Source organism: Anolis carolinensis, chromosome 6 (genome assembly GCF_035594765.1).
Source record: "Anolis carolinensis isolate JA03-04 chromosome 6, rAnoCar3.1.pri, whole genome shotgun sequence".
NCBI classification, from domain to species: domain Eukaryota; kingdom Metazoa; phylum Chordata; class Lepidosauria; order Squamata; family Dactyloidae; genus Anolis; species Anolis carolinensis.
The window spans coordinates 52,520,866-52,540,978 of NC_085846.1; the positions used below are offsets into that span (position 1 = coordinate 52,520,866).

At 38.9% G+C, this 20,113-nt stretch overlaps 1 protein-coding gene across 4 annotated transcripts in view; it reads left to right on the forward strand.

Moving 5' to 3' along the window:
* The window catches only part of tpk1 (thiamin pyrophosphokinase 1), a 379,442-nt gene that overhangs the window by 182,906 nt on the left and 176,423 nt on the right, over nucleotides 1–20,113 (forward strand). The window lies entirely within an intron of this gene.

The following is a 20,113-nucleotide window of genomic DNA, read 5'->3' on the forward strand; positions in this document are numbered from 1 at the left end:
CTATCTTCCTTCACTCAACCTTCCTTTTTTTTCTTTTTTTAATTTTTATTAAATTTTGAAAATAACAATAAAATCTAGGAATATATCTAACAACAAAGAATTCAGTTACTCCAAAACAACTATATTAATAAATGGAAAGAAATTAAAAACAATCTCAAGAATTGGTCTTCATTAAAATTATCCTTATTAGGTAGAATAGCGGTTATTAAATCAAATGTATTACCAAAAATGATATATCTTTTCCAAAACCTTCCAATAATTAGGAACCGGAAGTTATTCAAAGAATGGAATAAAGATATATCAAAATTCATCTGGAATAATAAGAAACCAAGAATAAATTATACAAATTTGACAGATGCCAAAAATAGAGGGGGTTTAGGTTTACCGAACCTTGCCCTTTACTCAGAAGCCTGCGGATTAGATTGGGTAAGGGATTGGATTAATTTAAGCAATAAGAAAATGTTGACCCTGGAAGGACATGATTTGCGAGCCGGCTGGCATGCGTACCTATGGTACAACAAAGCACCAATCGGAAAAAAATTTGGCAACCATTTTATTCGTTCGGCCTTACTCAAGATCTGGAATAAATATAAACAGAGAATCTATAATAAAACCCCCCTCTGGGTGTCTTCTATGGAGGCACGCCAGAGAAGAGAACTGGGATGGAACACATGGCCTACGTATAGAGATATACTAGAAAAAGAAGGAAGGGAAATAAAATTAAAATCACAGGAAGAATTAAAATTAAAATATGGTAATCTAACCTGGCTCCAGTACTATCAATTAAAAGAAAGCTTCAATAAAGATAAGATTCAGGGATTCGAGGATAAGGTAACACCATGGGATGTAATATTAGACAAGGGAAAGAGGAAAATTGCAAAAATATATAAATTTCTATTGGAATGGAGTACTGAGAAGGAACAAATAAAAGAGTGCATGACAAATTGGGCAAGAGGTCTAGGAAGAACTATACTATTAGAGGAATGAGAACTTTTATGGGGGAAAAAATTAAATTATACATATGCCTATGAATTGAAAGAAAATTGGTGGAAAATGTTCTATAGGTGGCACCTGACCCCAAAAAGGATATCAAAATTTACCAAAGGAAAGAAGATTAAATGCTGGAAATGTGGAAGAGGTGAAGGATCATATATACACATGTGGTGGTCTTGTGAGAAGGTAAAACCGTACTGGAGGGAAAATCCATGACAAATGTCAAAAAAAAATTTAAAGATAAAAATACCACTACTCCCAGAATTCTTTCTATTGGGCATGACGAATAACCAATGGGGAAAGAATGAAGACAAAATCTTTACACACTTAACAACAGCTGCCAGATTAGTTCTTGCAAGATTATGGAAACAGAAATTAATACCCAAAGTGGAAGAATGGATAAAAAGAATATGGGATATAATGAATATGGACTACCTAACGTTCCTGCTATCAACAACACAAAATAAGCCAAAAAAAAGGATAGATTGGACACCGGTAAAGGACTGGATGAAGAAAGAAAAAGTTAGAATATTGTTATAAAGCCCTTAACGCGAAGGAGAAGTGTCAACTGTCGACACAAAAAAAAATGAATGATACCAACAACATAAATAATACAAATAGTTACGACAACTTTATAAAGAATGGAAGTCAAGAATCGACAAGGACCCTGACCCCCCCTACCCTTATTACCCCTTTCCCCCTCACTTTCTATCACCCCCCTCCCTACCCCCATCCTTTCTCCCCCCCCCCCCCACTTTCCTAACCCACTAAAGTGGATTTTATTGCTCAACCTTCCTTATGGTCCAGCTCTCACATCCATAGGTTACTATGGGGAATACCATTGCTTTGACTATGCAGACCTTCGTTGCCAGTGTGATGTCTCTGCTCTTCACTATTTTGTCAAGGTTGGCCATTGCTCTCCTCCCAAGAAGTAAACGTCTTCTGATTTCCTGGCTGCAGTCTGCATCTGCAGTGATCTTCGTGCCTAGAAATATAGTCTATCAAATTAATTAATCATAAACCAGGGTTTTCCTGGTTTGTGGCGAATTAATTCATGCTTTCCAAAAACGTTGTCCAGACACCCCCCTTTTTGTTGTGGGATGTCCTGCATTAAAGGGGCTGTCTGGATGGACCCTCAGTTCAAAGCAGATATTGTGGGATTTTTCTGCCTTGATGTTTTGGGTTATATGGCTATGTGGAAGGGCTCACAGATTCTTTCTGCATCTCATTAAATGGTTCAGTTTAACTTGCATACTCTCATTTGAGAGCATTCCTTGCTAGCAAAAGTCTGGGACCTAAGCTGTAATTTTTTCCCGTCCCATGCTTGTTTGGTTCACTCAATCCCATGCTGAGTTGTGCAAGTACACCTTATTCATTCTTCTTGCAGGATCATTGCATTTACATGTTTTAAATGGAGGGTTTTTACACAAAAGAGACTGCTAACAAATTCATATAGAAACAAAAGACATGCAATCCTGTGGCGCAGGCTGGTGAGCAGCCAGCTGCAGCCAGCTGCAACAAATCACTCTGACCAAGAGGTCATGAGTTCGAGGCCAGCTTGGAGCCTGCGTTTGTCTCTGTCTTTGTTCTATGTTAAGGCATTGAATGTTTGCCTATATGTGTAATGTGATCCATCCTGAGTCCCCTTCGGGGTGAGGCGGAATATAAATACTGTAAATAAATGAATAAATAAATCCTGACCATTCTCAATTACTTCAGGCATTCGTCCCCAAGTACACATTCAAAGCTAGTCACCAAATAGTCACATACCCACTATATATCTCACATATCCATTGGTCGCAGAAAACGTAATTAATTAACTCATTGTGTGAAGGAAGCCAGCAAGCATTCTGTGACACCACAGTGACTCAAACAATGGTTGTCCCTTGTAACAGTCATGTTATATATAAGAGCATTTATATTTGTTTGTAGATCCGTATTTGCCATGGGCAGAGACTTGTGAATATCAACACATCTCAACAACATATAATTTCAGCTGTGAGAAAGAATTTCAAGAACATTTCTCTTCTTTGAGAAAGCACTTTAATTTGAGCTTAACTCTGTGGACACTTATTTCTACCCAAAAGGAATGAGACCTCCTTGTCAGTGAATGTGCTTAGGAATGAACTGTTTCTATTAATTTAGGTTGTATACTACATGTTTTAAATCTTTTTATTAAGGAGCTGTATCTTTCTCATTATTCACTTCTCTATTTCATTAATTTCAAAATTTCCCCATGGAGCAATATTCCTAATAGTCCAGTTGGCTTTGCACAATGTACAAAACGGCCTTAAGGTCAAACTTTCTTTTAAAAAGATTAATGGAGTGTGAAAGAAAAGTATTTTGTGGTTATTAAATAGTATTGAGTAAGAAGCCAGGTACAAATGTAGTATGTGAGAATAGCAGAGCTGAAAACACCTACAAATTTAGATTTTTATTACCTTTTCTATGATAAAATTACCCCTGAGTTTCAAGAGTAATTTTATTCTTTCTCAACTTGTGCCTGACATAATGGGGATCAAGTGGTCAGCTCTCTGCCATACATACATGCAATCATAATACATCTCTAGAGGAGTTCAAGAAACTTCAATAACATTCCTGACATATTTAAGAGATCTTTCATCAAAATTGTCATGGCTCTCAGTAGGGTAACATCTCATTGCAAATCTAAATGGAAGCACACAAGGGAGAATGGCCTTACATTTCCAGCTTCTAAAAAGTTTCACATGAAATTGTAACATTGAATTTACCACTCTTTTTCTTAAAGAGTTATCATAGTAACTGATGTTTTGGGCATTCTTAGTTCAGTATTATATGAACATAACTAATATGAGATTAAAAATAGTAATGTAATGTGGTGTAAATCAGTGCTCACTCAGATCACTGTCTGTTGTCCTCAATGAATCATATTTCATTCTATCTGACAGCTTGATGGCATGGACTTTATAATGTCCAAAGTACTTGAGTAAATATTTAAGCAGATTTATAGCTCATTAAGATATAGCGATTGTATTTCAGTTTTTATTTTTGCACTATTATCAGTTATTCCTTAAATGAATATTAGCATTTGCTTCAAAACATACAACATCAAGGGTAGCTTGTATCACAGCAAGCTAGAGTTGTGAGAAAGCACTTCTTTATTATTTATGAGGGTATGTATGAGTATGTGTGTTAATATGAATGCAATCAACCTTGGAAGATTTTGTACATGGAATAGCACCTGTCAGTCCCAAGAGAAGATGTGTAGTAGTAGTTGGAGTCTCTTTACTGAAGATAACAGAATAAATGGTTTGCAGACCTGACAGGTTATCTTAAGACTGATCAAGCCCTCAGACTGTTACCATTTTTGTCTGACCCACATGGGAACTGGTGACACTTGCAAGGCATAGCATTCACAAGATCACATGGGATTACAAAGCGATGAGTAGGAAGCTGAAGGTCCTTGTTGCACAGGTTGTCATTTTGTCTCTCGTCTCTGTTGAAGGACAGGGCCCTGAAAGGAAAAATGAATGTATTTATTTATTTACTGTATATACCCGAGTATAAGCCAACCCAAATATAAACCGAGGCACTTAATTTTCCCACAAAAACTGGGAAAATGTATTGACTCAAATATAAGCCAAGAGTGAGAAATGCAACAGCTACTTGTACATTTCAAAATAAAAATAGATACCAATAAAATTACATGAATTGAGGCATCAGTAGGTTAAATGTTTTTGAATATTTACTGTATTTCAAAGAAAAATAGTAAACTGGCTATGTAAGTGGAAAAGTAGGATCAACAAAAACAAAATGGTATCAACAATAACACAATAATAATAATAATAATAATAATAATAATAATAAAACAAGCAGTCAAAGAAGAAGAACATGCCCTGGCAGAATATGTAAAGCAAAGTGAAGAACCTGCTTTGATTGAAGTCAAAATCAGAAACTCCTCAAAGCACAGCAGACAAAAAACCAGTACAAGAAAACCGCACTACAAACTAGAGCTGACAGCTGGCACAACAAAACATTGCATGGAAAGTTCCTTGACAAAATTGAAGGAAAAGCTGATAAGGAGAAGACCTGGCTATGGCTCACAAATGGGACACTGAAGAAGGAGACAGAAAGCCTGATCCTTGCAGCCCAGGAGCAAGCCATCAGAACAATGCAATTAAGGCCAAGATTGAAAAATCAGCTGATGACCCAAAATGCAGACTGTGCAAGGAAACCAACGAAACCATTGATCATATCCTCAGCTGCTGTAAGAAAATTGCACAGACAGACTACAAACACAGGCACAACTATGTGGTCCAAATGATTCATTGGAACTTATGCCACAAGTACCACCTCCCAGCAGAAAAGAACTGGTGGGATCACAAACCTGCAAAAGTATTGGAAAATGAGCATGCAAAGATACTGTGGGACTTTCAAATCCAGACTGACAAAGTTCTGGAACACAACACACCAGACCTCACAGTTGTGGAAAAGAAAAAGGTTTGGATCATTGATGTTGCCATCCCAGGTGACAGTCGCATTGACGAAAAACAACAAGAAAAACTCAGCCGCTATCAGGACCTCAAGATTAAACTTCAAAGACTCTGGCAGAAACCAGTGCAGGTCGTCCCGGTGATGATGGGCACATTAGGTGCCGTGCCAAAAGATCTCAGCCGGCATTTGGAAACAATAGACATTGACAAAATTACGATCTGCCAACTGCAAAAGGCCACCCTGCTGGGATCTGCGCGCATCATCCGAAAATACATCACACAGTCCTAGACACTTGGGAAGTGTTCGACTTGTGATTTTGTGAAACGAAATCCAGCATATCTATCTTGTTTGCTGTGTCATACAATGTTGTTGTGTCAATAATAATAATAAAAATATTTTCTACCTGCCACTCCTCGTGGCTCAAGTTCCTCAAATAACATGGACCCAAGTTGTATAGGGCTTAATAGATCAAAAATAGCACCTTGAATTGCTCCTGAAAGCAAATTGACAGCCAGTAGGAAGGGAAACCATATTCTTGAGGGTAGAACTTCATCAATTGATAGACACTAAATAGTTTTTTGAAAAGCCAACTATTAGAGTTTTTAAAAATCCTTAAATAATTGGGTAGAGGGAATGCCCCATGGTCATATACTAATAGATCCACAGAATGATAAAGTTGGAAGATGACACAAAGGACATCCAATCTAACCCCCTTCCATACAGGCAATCAAAGCCACTCTTGACATATGGCCATTAAGCCTCAACTTAAAAACCTCCAGAGAAGGAGGTCATAATAGTTTGATATTCTTTTTTTAAAACATACCCTAAGAATATTACTGAGGGATAGCATAAAATGGTTTAACACAGTATATCTGTAGTTCTTATATGAGTATAAGAGACCACTTTATTGATTAAGAAAAGTGTCCCTTTTGGGAGGGATTCCTTTCTTGCCACTCAAATTTTTAAAAAGCAAGGGTGTACCAGAAGAGACTGCTCTCCATAAAGAAACACATTAGCACCATTTATACATGGTGCTGTTCCCAATGACCAAATGAACTTGTGCAGCTGAATGTGATTGTGGTGGTGAGAATAGTGGTATGTGTTTACTTACAAGTAAATGCCAATGTGTTCAGCTGGGCTTACCCCAATTAATATGCATGAGATTGCAGCCTCAACTGATGAATCAGTTAAAGCAACCTGGCTCCTCAAGCAGACTGATCTCTATTCAACTGCTGAAAACTCAGGTGTGTTTGCTCCTGTTATATATTACTTCTACACATAAAGGGAAAACCTCACAATTTAAACTTTAAAATGTGTGAAGTGCACATATAACTGTGGGTGACCTTTTTCTTCCCCTATAAAAGAAAAACAGCTCTGAATCCTCATGTGGGGAGTGGAAAAGCTATGTTATAAGATTGAATCCTGATTTAATGACAGAACCAAGATCGATTAGGACGTATAGCTTTCCTTGCAGTTCCTATCTTATTGCAAAGAAGAAATCTGAAGCTGCAACTCTGTGTGTGTGTGTTTATACCGTTCGTGTGTGTGTTTTTACCTCGAGCAGACAAAATTGTTGTAAGCATATTTATTAAAGACATAGTATAGAAAACAGAGCCTTAATTTTTCTTTTTAAAAATGTCTTGTCTTTAGAATAAACATGCTTTTGTCCCATATGATTTTATCTGTTATTTTAAGTTACCCCTTAATTGTAAAGTGTGGCTCTCATTCAAAGTGACTTACATGAAAGTTTCAAGAAAGAAATGCTGTGGGCTTTGAGAAAGCTTTCATGTCAAGTACTGATTTTCAAACTTTGGTCTGGGAAAATTTACATGGTGATATCAGTGAGGCCCCTTCTACAGTGCCATAATCCAGATTATCAAAGCAGACAATCCACATTATTTGCCTTGAACTGGATTATATGAGTCTACACTACCATATAATCCAATTCAAATCAGATAATCTGGATTTTATTTGGCAGCATAGACGGGGCCTGAGAAGAGTGGTAATGATAGATATGTTGGGCAATATCCCACAAAAGTTCTGCAACTCTCTGGACAGACATATTAGGAATTCCATTATAGACACGTGGATGTAGAAAAGATTAGCACCTTGCTGGTATGCCAACTCCATATGCAGTGGGTCGAATACTTTATCATATCAGCATTTGAAATTTATAATTTGTTATTGTTCTTTCTTTTCAGTAAATCTTGGAATTTTAGTGGAGGCTGAAGCAAACATGCTAGGAATATGGTTTTAGCATTTCCGTAGACTACTGCTAAAACCCAAATGTTCATGAATGAGAAGGTGACCATGCGGCCATGATCTCCTGCTTGTTGTGGATAAGCCTTGACCGGCTGGATAATTTCAATCAGTGTGCACAATTTCAACTACAGATTTATCCGTATGAACCAGCATTTATTCTAAGTAGCATAGGTGTTTATCAAGGAATGGCGGTGAGCAGGTTTGACACTGATTTTTGAATTCACCATCCATGGAGTTTGACACCACTTTAATTGCCATAACTCAATTCTATTGGATTCTGGGTGTTGTCGTTTGTTGAGCACCAACACTTTGGCAGAGACCATTGAGTCATGGCAATTAATGTGGTGCCAAATTAATTCTACAGTGTAGATCAGTTTAGATTTGACATAAAAGCTTAGTTCAGAAAACATTTGATTCTGACCATCACCCACAAAGGAACAATTTTCATTGTCTGACACAAATCTAATTTGCAGATAAGGAAAAAATATAGGGAGGGGTCATCAGGTCTAGCTTCTCAATTACAGTCATCTCCTTGTCTTCTGACAGTTCATGTGATTTGAGTCTAAGTACTTTGCCCTCCATGAGAGCTGTATTGAGCACATAGTCCTTCATAAACCTTGTTTTTATTGGAGACTCTCACACCTTGGGTCTGCTATCTTTTCTGCCTGTTTCAATCACAATACACTCTTTACCGGTCACTGGCATTTTATTACATTGTTGCACATATTTGCAATTAATTAACTAATTCTCTTTCTTATTATTTTGACTTTTCTCAATAATCTAAGGTATTGTGTATCTAAATTACCATTCAATTAGTTTTTCCTTTCTGCACTCAAAAACATGCAAACCTGGACACACACACACAAACACACACACAATTACTGTATATACTGGAGTATAAGCCTAGTTTTTCAGCCCTTTTTTTAAGACTGAAAAAGCCCCCCTCGGCTTATACTCACGTGAGGGTCCTGGTTGGCTTATATTTGGGTGAGCTTATACTCGAGCATATATGGTACATTTATTATGTTTCTCTATTATTGTTGCTACTATTACATTTATTTTACTCTATTTTTATTATTATTAATAATACATTTATGATTTTATTATTATTGCATTTATTATTTTACTCTATTATTACATGTATTATTTTACTTTATTATTATTAAAAGGATACATAAGCACATTTACATTGAAAAAGATGAGAATAATGATTTGATCAGAGTTGGACAGTCTTATCTTAAATTTGAGCTTTATGTAAATATTCAAAAATATTTAACCTACTGATGCCTCAATTAATGTAATTTTATTGGTATCTATTTTTATTTCTGAAATTTACCACCCTCAGCTTATACTGGAGTCAATGTTTTCCCAGTTTTTTGTGGTAAAATTAGGTGCCTCGGCTTATATTCGGGTCGGCTTATACTCGAGTATATACGGTAAATCTCTAGTTGAGCAATTCTGACTATGCTGTCAGAATACCAACAACCAGCTCCAACTTTCTTAGTTTCTTTTTAAAATCTCATTATATCAAGGTCACTGTATTTCTTATCCCAAATTCAATAGTTCTTCTGGTTGCTCACTATTTTGATCAATGATGCTGTCATATGCATTAAAAGAGTACCTATATACAGTAGAGTCTCACTTATCCAAGCTAAACGGGCCGGCAGAACCTTGGATAAGCGAATATCTTGGATAATAAGGAGGGATTAAGGAAAAGCCTATTAAAAATCAAATTAGGTTATGATTTTACAAATTAAGCACCAACACATCATGTTGGACAACAAATTTGACAGAAAAAGTAGTTCAATACGCAGTAATGTTATGTTGTAATTACTGTATTTACGAATTTAGCACCAAAATATCATGATATATTGAAAACTGGGTAATCCAGAACCTTGGATAAGCGAGTCTTGGATAAGTGAGACTCTACTTTAGGTCCAAATATACGCATCTTGCACAAGACAAATGCCTAAGTGGTTTGACATTGAGGGGGAAAGGGCAAAAGTTGCCTGAACACATTTTATACAGTTTAATACAGGTGTGGTATTTGAGCAGGAGAAACAAAAAAACAAAAAACAAAACAAAACAAAACAAAAAACAAGTTTTTAAAGCACACCTGGTTCTCATTAAATTTGCACATCACAAATGAAATAATTATTGATGGTGGCTAGATTTTTATGCAAACTGCAAACAAGTATCAAATCTGTTGCTGAATTCCAGTTGTATTCTTGTTGACAAAGTAGCTTCTCTTAACATGACTACTTTTCCAGAATTATCTTCAGCTATGGTAGTTAATTTAATCAGATTGATTGATATATTTATTTGCAGTTTTAACAGTGAACTTTAAAAATGCACACACTGAAAGGATGTGCAATTCTGATAGCCTTCGATAAAGAATTAATCTTGTTCATTCATCTCTTGATTGATTACATGCATTTAAAGATGACCTTCCAAAAATAAATGAGATGTCTGTTACTTAGTCAACTGTTACCTTTCATAAAGAACCATAAAATGGGATCTATGGATTAGATAGCATGGCATTTATTGTATGATGGCATTGGATTGATTAACTCATCAATTAAAACCATGAGACTAAAACATTTGGCAAGCCACTACATTACTTACTTTGAAAGGAACAGCTTGTCTACCATTTTCCTATGGCTTAGTCCCACTTTTTAAGGTAACATCAGAGTGTTTGGTACTTCTCATGTCATTGTCACCCACCCTTTCATCCACTGGGATAAAAGATGCCTCATATTATATTTTTCATTATTTATTCTAGTATTTACTACTCTAGTATCCCACAACCTGATGTCATCCAGTATAACACCTCTAGGCTGCGTGAGCACTGGAAACCAACACGGAGGCCAATAAACAATCTAATATCTTTATTAAAGCAATAAAGGAATCAAACAAAAATAAGCAGAGTATATAGTCCAGCAATAGTCCTTTTAGGAAATGTCAAATATACTCCAGTAATATAAAGTTTAATGTCCAGTATTAGAGATCAAGTTTTCAAATCCAATAACCTAAACACACTCAAACTTCCAAGCAGTTTGAGTGGGGAATAAAGCAAGTTCCAGGTTCAATGTCCAATGCAGGAAATCAAGGCAAGGCAAGGAAGCAAGGCAAGGCAAGGTTGGTCGTGGTGGAACCGAAACGCAGTCCAGTCTTGGCAGGGAAACGGGACGCAACACCCGGTCTACTCGAGAGTAGCGCGCCGTCAGGCCACTGAGATTCACAGGAACAAGAGTCGATGTTAACTTTCCAACTGTCACGTTGACACCGCGATGGGTAGCCTGTGCCCAGAACTTTTATGGAAGTTCAAAAACTCCCCGAACCAGGTGTTTGAGTCCACATTTTCCCAAGGGAAACGGATTGATGACAACAACCTGCCAGATGTAAGCCTCCCTGAATCTTCCCAAGAGAACTGGTTTAATTATAATCCTCTCTCTCCGCTAATCTTGCACTTCGTCTCTGAAATTCCTTTTGGGAGAGGTGTGTTTTGAGAAAAGACATTCTATCAAACACAACACTATCCGGGGAACCAGGCTCTGATTTCAAGGGCTTCCGTAATTAGCTTTGGCACCAAACTGTCAACAGGGGACATCTGGAATGGAACGGAATCTTGCTGAGTTGGGAAAAAACCCATATCCTCTTCAGTTTGATCTATGATGGCTGCGGGGTCATGGCTCAAGGGTCTCTGAGACATCACATCCAGGTATTTTTTAAATCTACAACTCACATTATTGCTGACCATTGTACATATTGCTGCCCTTTTTGTAAGACATTCTCATCGACATTTTTTCCAGTAAACAGCCCTATGCCATTCCTATATATAGTACCTTGGCCAAAATCATCCAATGGATTTCATGTCTGAATAGGGCTTCAAAGCTTGATCTTCCATGCCCTGTATCTAACCCCCACCCATCCTCAGGTTGGTAGAATGTAAAGAATGACAGTCACAGGAATATATCAACTTAAGCTGTATTGGTAGATTTTTAGGTAGGTTTCCCATGTAGAATCTTGTACATATTATTTTTCTAAGCAGTATCTTCACCTGTTTCTCTTTTTTAAATTAACTTTATGTTAAAAGTTTTAAAAGTTACATTGAAAGTCAAAAAAGTGAATCACAAAATGAAATGCAAAGCAGAAACACAACAAAATGCCAAGAAAAAAATAAAGAAAGAAAAATAGATGATCTCTAATCTATCCTTACCTGGCCAAACAAAGACAACGTAAATTTCACCCTCTTAGCCTCCCAATGTTGACTCCTTTCTAGAACAAATTATTCTTCAAAACTCCAAATTGACAAGTCCTTCTCTTCCTTGTGCAAAAAGTGAATAAAACCTTAACCTGTTTTTTAAGGCATAGCAGAGTGTCCTACGATACCTCCCTTGGCATGTACCGTGGATTATTGTAAGTACTAATTGAAGGAAAAATAGATTGCACCAAGCCATGCCAGCATTCATAAAATTTATAAGTTGATATAAAACACCAAGTGAGGTGATTAAAGTAAATTAAATACCCCAAAACTGTAGTTCTTGTTTACTGCAAAGGAGACATATATTTAGGAGAGATTCTGTTAAAGTTTACAACTGAATAAAGTGCCAACAGGTCTTTCGGCTTGTTTGTTTGCTTGTAGGCAGTATGAATCCCAAACAAACTGCATCATTAACTTTTAAGGGCCCTTATTACTAGCAAGAAGTAAAAGCAAAAAAATAAATAAATAGTAAGGTCTTAACAAAAAAACGGGAAAAACTTCACCTCTCTTTGTAGACTAATTTAAACAGACTATGCACCATCTACCACATATGCATAGGCCCTTTCCTGCTGCACCAATCCACCAAGAGTTTTTGCCTCCCTCCCCGCAAAACCATAACTAAAGAGTTTTACACCCTCTAGAATGGATGTGCCTTAAGGGAGTGTGACTCTCATTCTAAGCACTAAGAAAATACACCACAATTTTACAATAGAAAATAATGTATTTACTTGAGTATAATGTGCCATTGAATGTAATGCACGCCTCAATTTTGAAAGTGTTCATTACAAAGGAAGGATTTGCTGTTGAATGTAATGTGAGGCAGTGGTGGCTCTGAAAAGACTGGTGGGAAGCTCGCCCCTCCAGCTGACCTTCCCCAAAGGCTTTTCACAGTTACCATCAGCTTCCTACCAGCTTTTTCATGGCCACCGCTGCTAATTGCTCCTCTGTTCCAAGCTGGGATCTCTTGCATAACAGCACAGACTGCTTTAGGTGCACAATTCTAATGTGACATTGAATCTAATGTGCACCTCAATTTTAGCGATGTAATTTAGCCAAAAAAAAAGTTTAGACTTGAGTAGATATGGTAGATTAACTCAGTCTTTTGCTTATGTGTAATCTTTCTGATCTGTAGAGTCATTAGTCCTCCTGGTTTAGGGAGGAGCTAACTGCCACTAGCCCTCTGTATAGCTACATAACTATACTTCTGCAGGCTACATAACTGGCTACTGATATGCTACCGAGCCCAATTTAAAGTGCTGGTTTTGACCTACAAAGCCCTAAATGGTTCTGGCCCATCTTACCTGTCCGAACTAATCTCCCACTATGAGCATTCTAGAACTCTTAGATCATCGGGGAGGCCCTGCTCTCGGTCCCACCAGCCTCGCAGGTAAGGCTGGTGGGAACGAGGGACAGGGCCTTCTTGGTGGTGGCTCCTCAGCTGTGAAACACCCTCCCCAGCAACATACGGCAGATACCAACTCTCCTAGGCTTCAGGAAAGCCTTAAAGACATGGTTGTGCATGCAAGCTTTTAATGAATGAGAACATGGACTTTACATGACCTATACAAAGATTTATTGAGGATTCCGGATGAATGGATTCTAATCTTGGACATGCTTAAAATTTTATATAATGGGATTTTATTTTGCAATGGTATCTGTTTTACATGAATTGTTGTTTTGTAGATTGTTTTATATGAATTGTTGTTTTTACATTGTTTTTAGGCATTGAATTTTTGCCTATTTATTGTAAGCCGCTTTGAGTCCCTTCGGGGAGAAAGGCGGGGTAAAAGTGATGTAAATAAATAAATAACCAGTTCCTAGAGCCCAGTGTACATGGTTTGGTGGACAGGAGAAACAAACAGGTTAAATTTAGATTGGAGAAAAGAAGACTGAGAGGGGACATGATAGCCATGTTTAAATATTTGTAAGGATGTCACTTTGAAAGGGGGCAAGCTTGTTTTCTGTTCTCTAGAGACTACCGTGTTTTCCCGAAAATAAGACAGTGTCTTATATTAATTTTTGCTCCCAAAGATGCACTAGGTCTTATTTTTCCATGAAGAAGAATTCACATTTATTGTTAAACAAAAAAAATGAACATTTATTATATACTGTACAGTAGTTGTCATCACAAACCAGCATAACCAAACAAACTGTGAATCCTATCAAGAATTTCTTGTTACTACCAATATTTCCACGTACAATACTCTATGGTGCGTACATTTACCGATCCTGCATGCTCTGGTGTTCTGTTCTTTGGGCATGCTTCGAAACAAAAACTTTGCTAGGTCTTACTTTCGGGGGAGGCCTTATATTTAGCAATTCAGCAAAACCTCTACTAGGTCTTATTTTCTGGGGATGTCTTATTTTAGGGGAAACAGGGTAGGACACAGAGCAAAGAGTTCATAGAATCATAGAGTAGTAGAGTTGGAAGAGACCTCATGGGCCATCCAGTCCAACCCCCGGCCAAGAAGCAGGAAATCGCATTCAAAGCACCCCCGACAGATCCAGCCTCTGCTTAAAAGCCTCCAAAGAAGGAGCCTCCACCACACTCCGGGGGAGAGAGTTCCACTGTCAAACAGCTCTCACAATGAGGAAGTTCTTCCTGATGTTCAGGTGGAATCTCCTTTCCTGTAATTTGAAGCCGTTGTTCCGCGTCCTAGTCTGCAGGGCAGCAGAAAACAAGCTTGCTTCCTCCTCCCTATGACTTCCCCTCACATATTTATACATGGCTATCATGTCTCCCTTCAGCCTTCTCTTCTGCAGGCTAAACATGCCCAGTTCTTTAAGACGCTCCTCATCAGGCTTGTTCTCCAGACCCTTGATCATTGCCCTCCTCTGGACCTTTTCCAGCTTGTCAACATCTCCCTTCAATTGCAGTGCCCAGAATTGGACACAGTATTCCAGGTGTGGTCTGACCAAGGCAGAATAGAGGGGAAGCATGACTTCCCTGGATCTAGATGCTATACCCCTATTGATGCAGGCCAGAATCCTGTTGGCTTTTTTAGCGGCCGCATCACATTGTTGGCTCATGTTTAACTTGTCCACAAGGACTCCAAGATCTTTTTCACACGTACTGCTGTCGAACCAGGCGTCCCATTCTGTATCTTTGCATTCCATTTTTTCCGCCGAAGTGGAGTATCTTGCATTTGTCCCTGTTGAACTTCATTTTGTTAGTTTCGGCCCATCTCTCAAATTGTAGGGGAAAATATTCCACTGAAATATTAGGAAAAACACCCTGATAGTAAGAGCTGTTCAACAGTGCAATATGCTCCCTTGAAGTATGGTGGTCTCTTTCTCTGGAGGCTTTTAAGCAGAGGCTGGATGGCCATTGTCATGATTGCTTTGATCGTTTATTCCTTCATGGCAGAGGGTTGGACCAGATAACCCTTGTGATCTCTTCCAGATCTATAATTCTATGATTAAAAGAATGAACATCAGATAATATGTTCAAATTTGTAAGAACCTGAACAATCTTTTAAAGGCAGCATGATTTTCATTTGAAAGTCTGAAAGACAAGTAAACCTCTATAACTGCCTGCTCTCAATAACACTGTTGGCTCAGGAATGATCAGCAATTACACAGGGCTATTCAGGATTTGAAGGGAAGAGTAGATGGGTGTTCTATTTATAATGCTTGCTTTTGAATTCTACTGATGGGAGCCCAGCAGCATTCCATCTCTTACTTTTTAATTGTACCATTCATGTCTGGAATAACATTCAGCGGCAGGGAATGGTAAAAAATATGCTGTTAAATGAGGATTTGAGGAATAAAAAGGGCAATTACAATGTCAAAAAACTGAGCAGTTGCTTCATCACTTTCTTTCACATTTCCATGAGCCTGGGGTGTCTTAATCGTTCTAATTTGTAATGCCACTGTTGAAATCTTCAGTGTTTTTGGAATGTCAGGATCTAGTAAATTCATATGTCACTTAAATATTGCTAATTTAGATTTCTGGGAAACATTTTCTAGCTGTGAAACAACTGTTCAAAACTGTTCATATATCCTTATCTGTCTGTTTCAGGGACAGAAACTCTTATTTCCAACAAGCCATAGTTGACAACTTGTCCATAGACCACGATATAGCTTTTACCTGATAGGTGTCTCAGCAATTCATTTTGTACAAGGAGAGACAGGCTGCTATATATTTACTTACTTTGTCCCACAAAAATGATCGGAGGACCAACTTACTTCTAACCTGACTTGTATGGATTGCATTGTGAATCAATAACATGGACAGTTCCAAGAGGGAATAACTGCCTTTGTCTGCAAATAGCTGGAAGGCTTTTTGTGAAACGGAAAGCTAAGCATTGCAAGTCAGGGATGGGGAGTGTGTTGCTATGAAGAGATGACTGTGCTGCAAACTGTACAATCTCTAAAGACTGAGGGCCCATCCAGACAGGCCTTAAAACTGAGACCTGTCTCGGTTTTACAGGAGGCATCCAAATGGCACCTCCGGTAAAACCGAATCTTTGTTCCAAATTAATTAAACATTTGGTGAGACTCAGTCCAGACAGGCTTAAAACCAAGACCTGTCCAAATGACATCTCCAGTAAAACTGAATTAATTGATAACAAAGCAGGGTTTCAAATTAATTTTTTTTTACTGAAAGCCTCATTTGGATGCCTCTGGTAAAACTGAGACAAGTCTCGATTTAAAGATCTGTCTGAATCGGGTCTTACGAGCAGGGAAACCTCGCTTTGTTCCGAATTAATTCGGTTTTACCCAAGTCGTCATTTGGGTCAAGACAGGTTAATTAAACACCTGGTAAGACCCCGGATCTTAGGTAAATTTCAGGTCTTACCAGATGTGGGCCCTATGTGGATTGGCCCAGGTACCACGTCAGATGATCCCCGGGCCCAATCCACACAGCCGTCTCGGTTTTTTAGGCTCCAAGAGCCCCAAAACTGAGAGGGACACACTCCTCCTGCAAAACCCAAAAACAACCCCTTAAAAGAAAATACCTGGCCGCCAGTTATGATCCTCACACCCTCCTGATGCACCTGTTCCCTGGTGCGTCATTTCCACAAACCCCAGGGAAAGCCTAGGGATTTGGGGGGGGGGGGACTTAAACGCCCACTGAAGCGTAGAAGCACCCAGATTTTCTGGGCTAGCATTAGTCGGAGTTTCAGTCCAGCAACATCAAAAATGTTACATTATTATTAATAATAATATTTTCACACAAAACAGTGAACAGTAGTAAAAATAATGCATTATACAGTTTAAAACCTAAGGGCTATGAACATTAAAATAGAATTAAACCTTCTTCTTCATTCACTGAGTTGTTTCCAACTCTTCGTGACCTCATGGACCAGTACACGCCAGAGCTTCCTGTCGGTCGTCACCACCCCCAGCTCCTTCAAGGTCAAGCCAGTCACTTCAAGGATACCATCTTGCCCTTGATCGGCCTCTCTTCCTTTTTCCTTCCATTTTCCCCAGCATCATGATCTTTTCCAAGCTTTCCTATCTTCTCATGATGTGGCCAAAATACTTCATCTTTGCCTCTAACATACTTCCCTCCAGTGAGCAGCCGGGCATTATTTCCTGGAGGATGTACTGGTTGGATCTTCTTGTGGTTCAAGGCACTCTCAGGATTTTTCTCCAGGATCATAGTTTAAAAGCATCTATCTTCCTTCGCTCAGCCTTCCTTATGGTCCAGATCTCACATCCATAGGTTACTATGGGGAATACCATTGCTTTAACTATGCAGACTTTCATTGCCAGTGTGATGTCTCTGCTTTTCACTATTTTATCGAGGTTGACCATTGCTCTCCTCCCAAGAAGTAGACGTCTTCTGATTTCCTGGCTGTAGTCTGTATCTGCAGTGATCTTCGTGCCTAGAAATACAAAGTCTGTCACTGCCTCCACATTTTCTCCCTCTATTTGCCAGTTATCAATCAGTCTGGTTGTCATAATCTTGGTTTTCTTGATGTTTAACTGCAACCCAGCTTTTGCACTTTCTTCTTTCACCTTGGTGATAAGGCTCCTCATTTCCTCCTCACTTTCAGCCATAAGAGTGGTATCATCTGCATACCTAAGGTTGTTAATGTTTCTTCCAGCAGTTCTAACTCCAGCCCTGGATTCGTCAAGCCCCGCACAACTCATAATGTGTTTTGCGTACAAGTGGAATAGGTACGGTGAAAGTATGCAGCCCTGCTGTACTCCTTTCCCAATTAAACCTAGTACTATTAAAATAAATAATTAAAACCATTAAAGGCATTAAAACCAATTTAAAATGTACAAAACTCCATGCAGCACCTCCTGACTTAAACTTAAATGTTCTTCTTTAAAAGCCAGCCTGAATAAGACAATGGAAATATAGCAAAGATGAGGTCATTCTGATTTCCTAGGCAGGGAGTTCCAGGAACAAGGGGCAGCCAGCAATGGCTCACCAAACTTGCAATGGTGGTAGAACTGAAAGGAGGGTATTTCCTGGATATCTCAGGGCTTAATGTCGTTTCATACAGTGATATGCAATGTGTCAAATAGCCTGAAACTGACTGTATAGGTCATAACCAGAACTTATAATTGTGCCCTACATAAAAAGGACTAGCCAGTGGAATTGTTGCAACAAGAGGGTTGTCCACTCCCTGTAACCAGCTCCAGTTAGCAATTTGGCTGCAGCTCTTTGAGCCAGCTGAAGTTTGCAAACAGTCTACAAAGGCTGTCTCACGTAGAGAGGTAAGGCATGTACACATCACAGCCAGGTCTGATGTTTTAAAGAAAAGATGCAGCTGATGCACAAGTTTTAAATGTGCAAAGGCACTCCTGGCCACCACAGCAACCTGGGCCTCCTGGGCTTAATGCCAAGTCCAGGAATACCCCCATAATGCAGATCTGTATCATTGGGAGGAGTGTAGAACCATATAGCAGCAGCTGGATCCCAATTCTTCGAGAGCCTTTCAGCCGACCAGGAACACCTCTATCTTGTCTGGATTAAGTTTCAATTTGTTTGCCTTCATCTAGCCCATTACTGATGACAGACATTTAGGACTTGGACAGTTTCCTTTGCTTTAGGTGGAAGGGTTAGTTGCGTTGGGTGTCATCTGCACATAGATGGCACCACACTCCAAAACTCTGAGGTTTTTGTTTTTTTTAGAAAAGGTGTTACCATAGCCTCTTTGAGCATGATGGGGCCCTGCCTGGATGCAAGGAGGCATTGATCACTTCGCTTACCCACTCCACCAGTCCCCCTCTGGCATGTTTAATGAGCCAGGAATGGCAAAGATCTAGAACTCCTCTCCAAGGATCTTGTTCACATACATAGGCTGCACAAATTGAAAGTATCCATCAACACTGAACAAGCAGGAGCCAAGGTTACACTCACCAGAACTGTATCAACTACAGCTTCCAAGTTGGAGCAAACCTGAGCTACTTTATCCACAAAGTGCTGTGCAAATTCTTCACAGTGGGCTGTTGAATGGTCAACATTTTCTCCTTGAGGACTAGTTTTAAATAGTCTTCTGACCACTCGAAACAGCTCCACTGAGCAGTTCTTTGCAGATGTTAACTGTGGCCCTCCAGCTGTTTGGACCTCCAACTCCTAATATCACTAACCATTGAACAAACTGGCTAAGGCTTCTGGGAGTTGGGTCAAAATAGCTGGAGGGCCACAGTTTCAGGATGCCTGTTCTAGCCCGTGCTTGGGCAGATTTGCTTGGAGTTTTCCACCAACCTCACTCTAGTCTCCATCTCACTTGCTTCATTGCTGCCAGCTCCCTGGACATCCAGAGGGCTAGTTTGTTTCCATTCTGTAAGAGTGGAGCCACATCTGTTGTTAGTGAATAAAGTGGAAATATAATATTAGACATTAACTTTATAATTCATCAGAGTGTGAATACAACTTGAACTCATATAGTTAAAAGAATTCTGTGGTAGCCGATGATAATGGTGGTGGTGGCAGCAGTAACTAACAAAACAAGAATAGAAATGTGATAAACAATCTGAGAGTATGTGATGGAGAATGGGAGACTTATCCTAAACTTTCTTCATATGGGTAGTGATATTTTCTGTACTAAGGAAATATGGTAGCAATCTGTCATGTTTCCTTCAGCCTGGAAACCCCAGCATAAAAATAATCTAATTAGTGATCTGTGTTCATTGCCACACATTCGTGGTAGTATA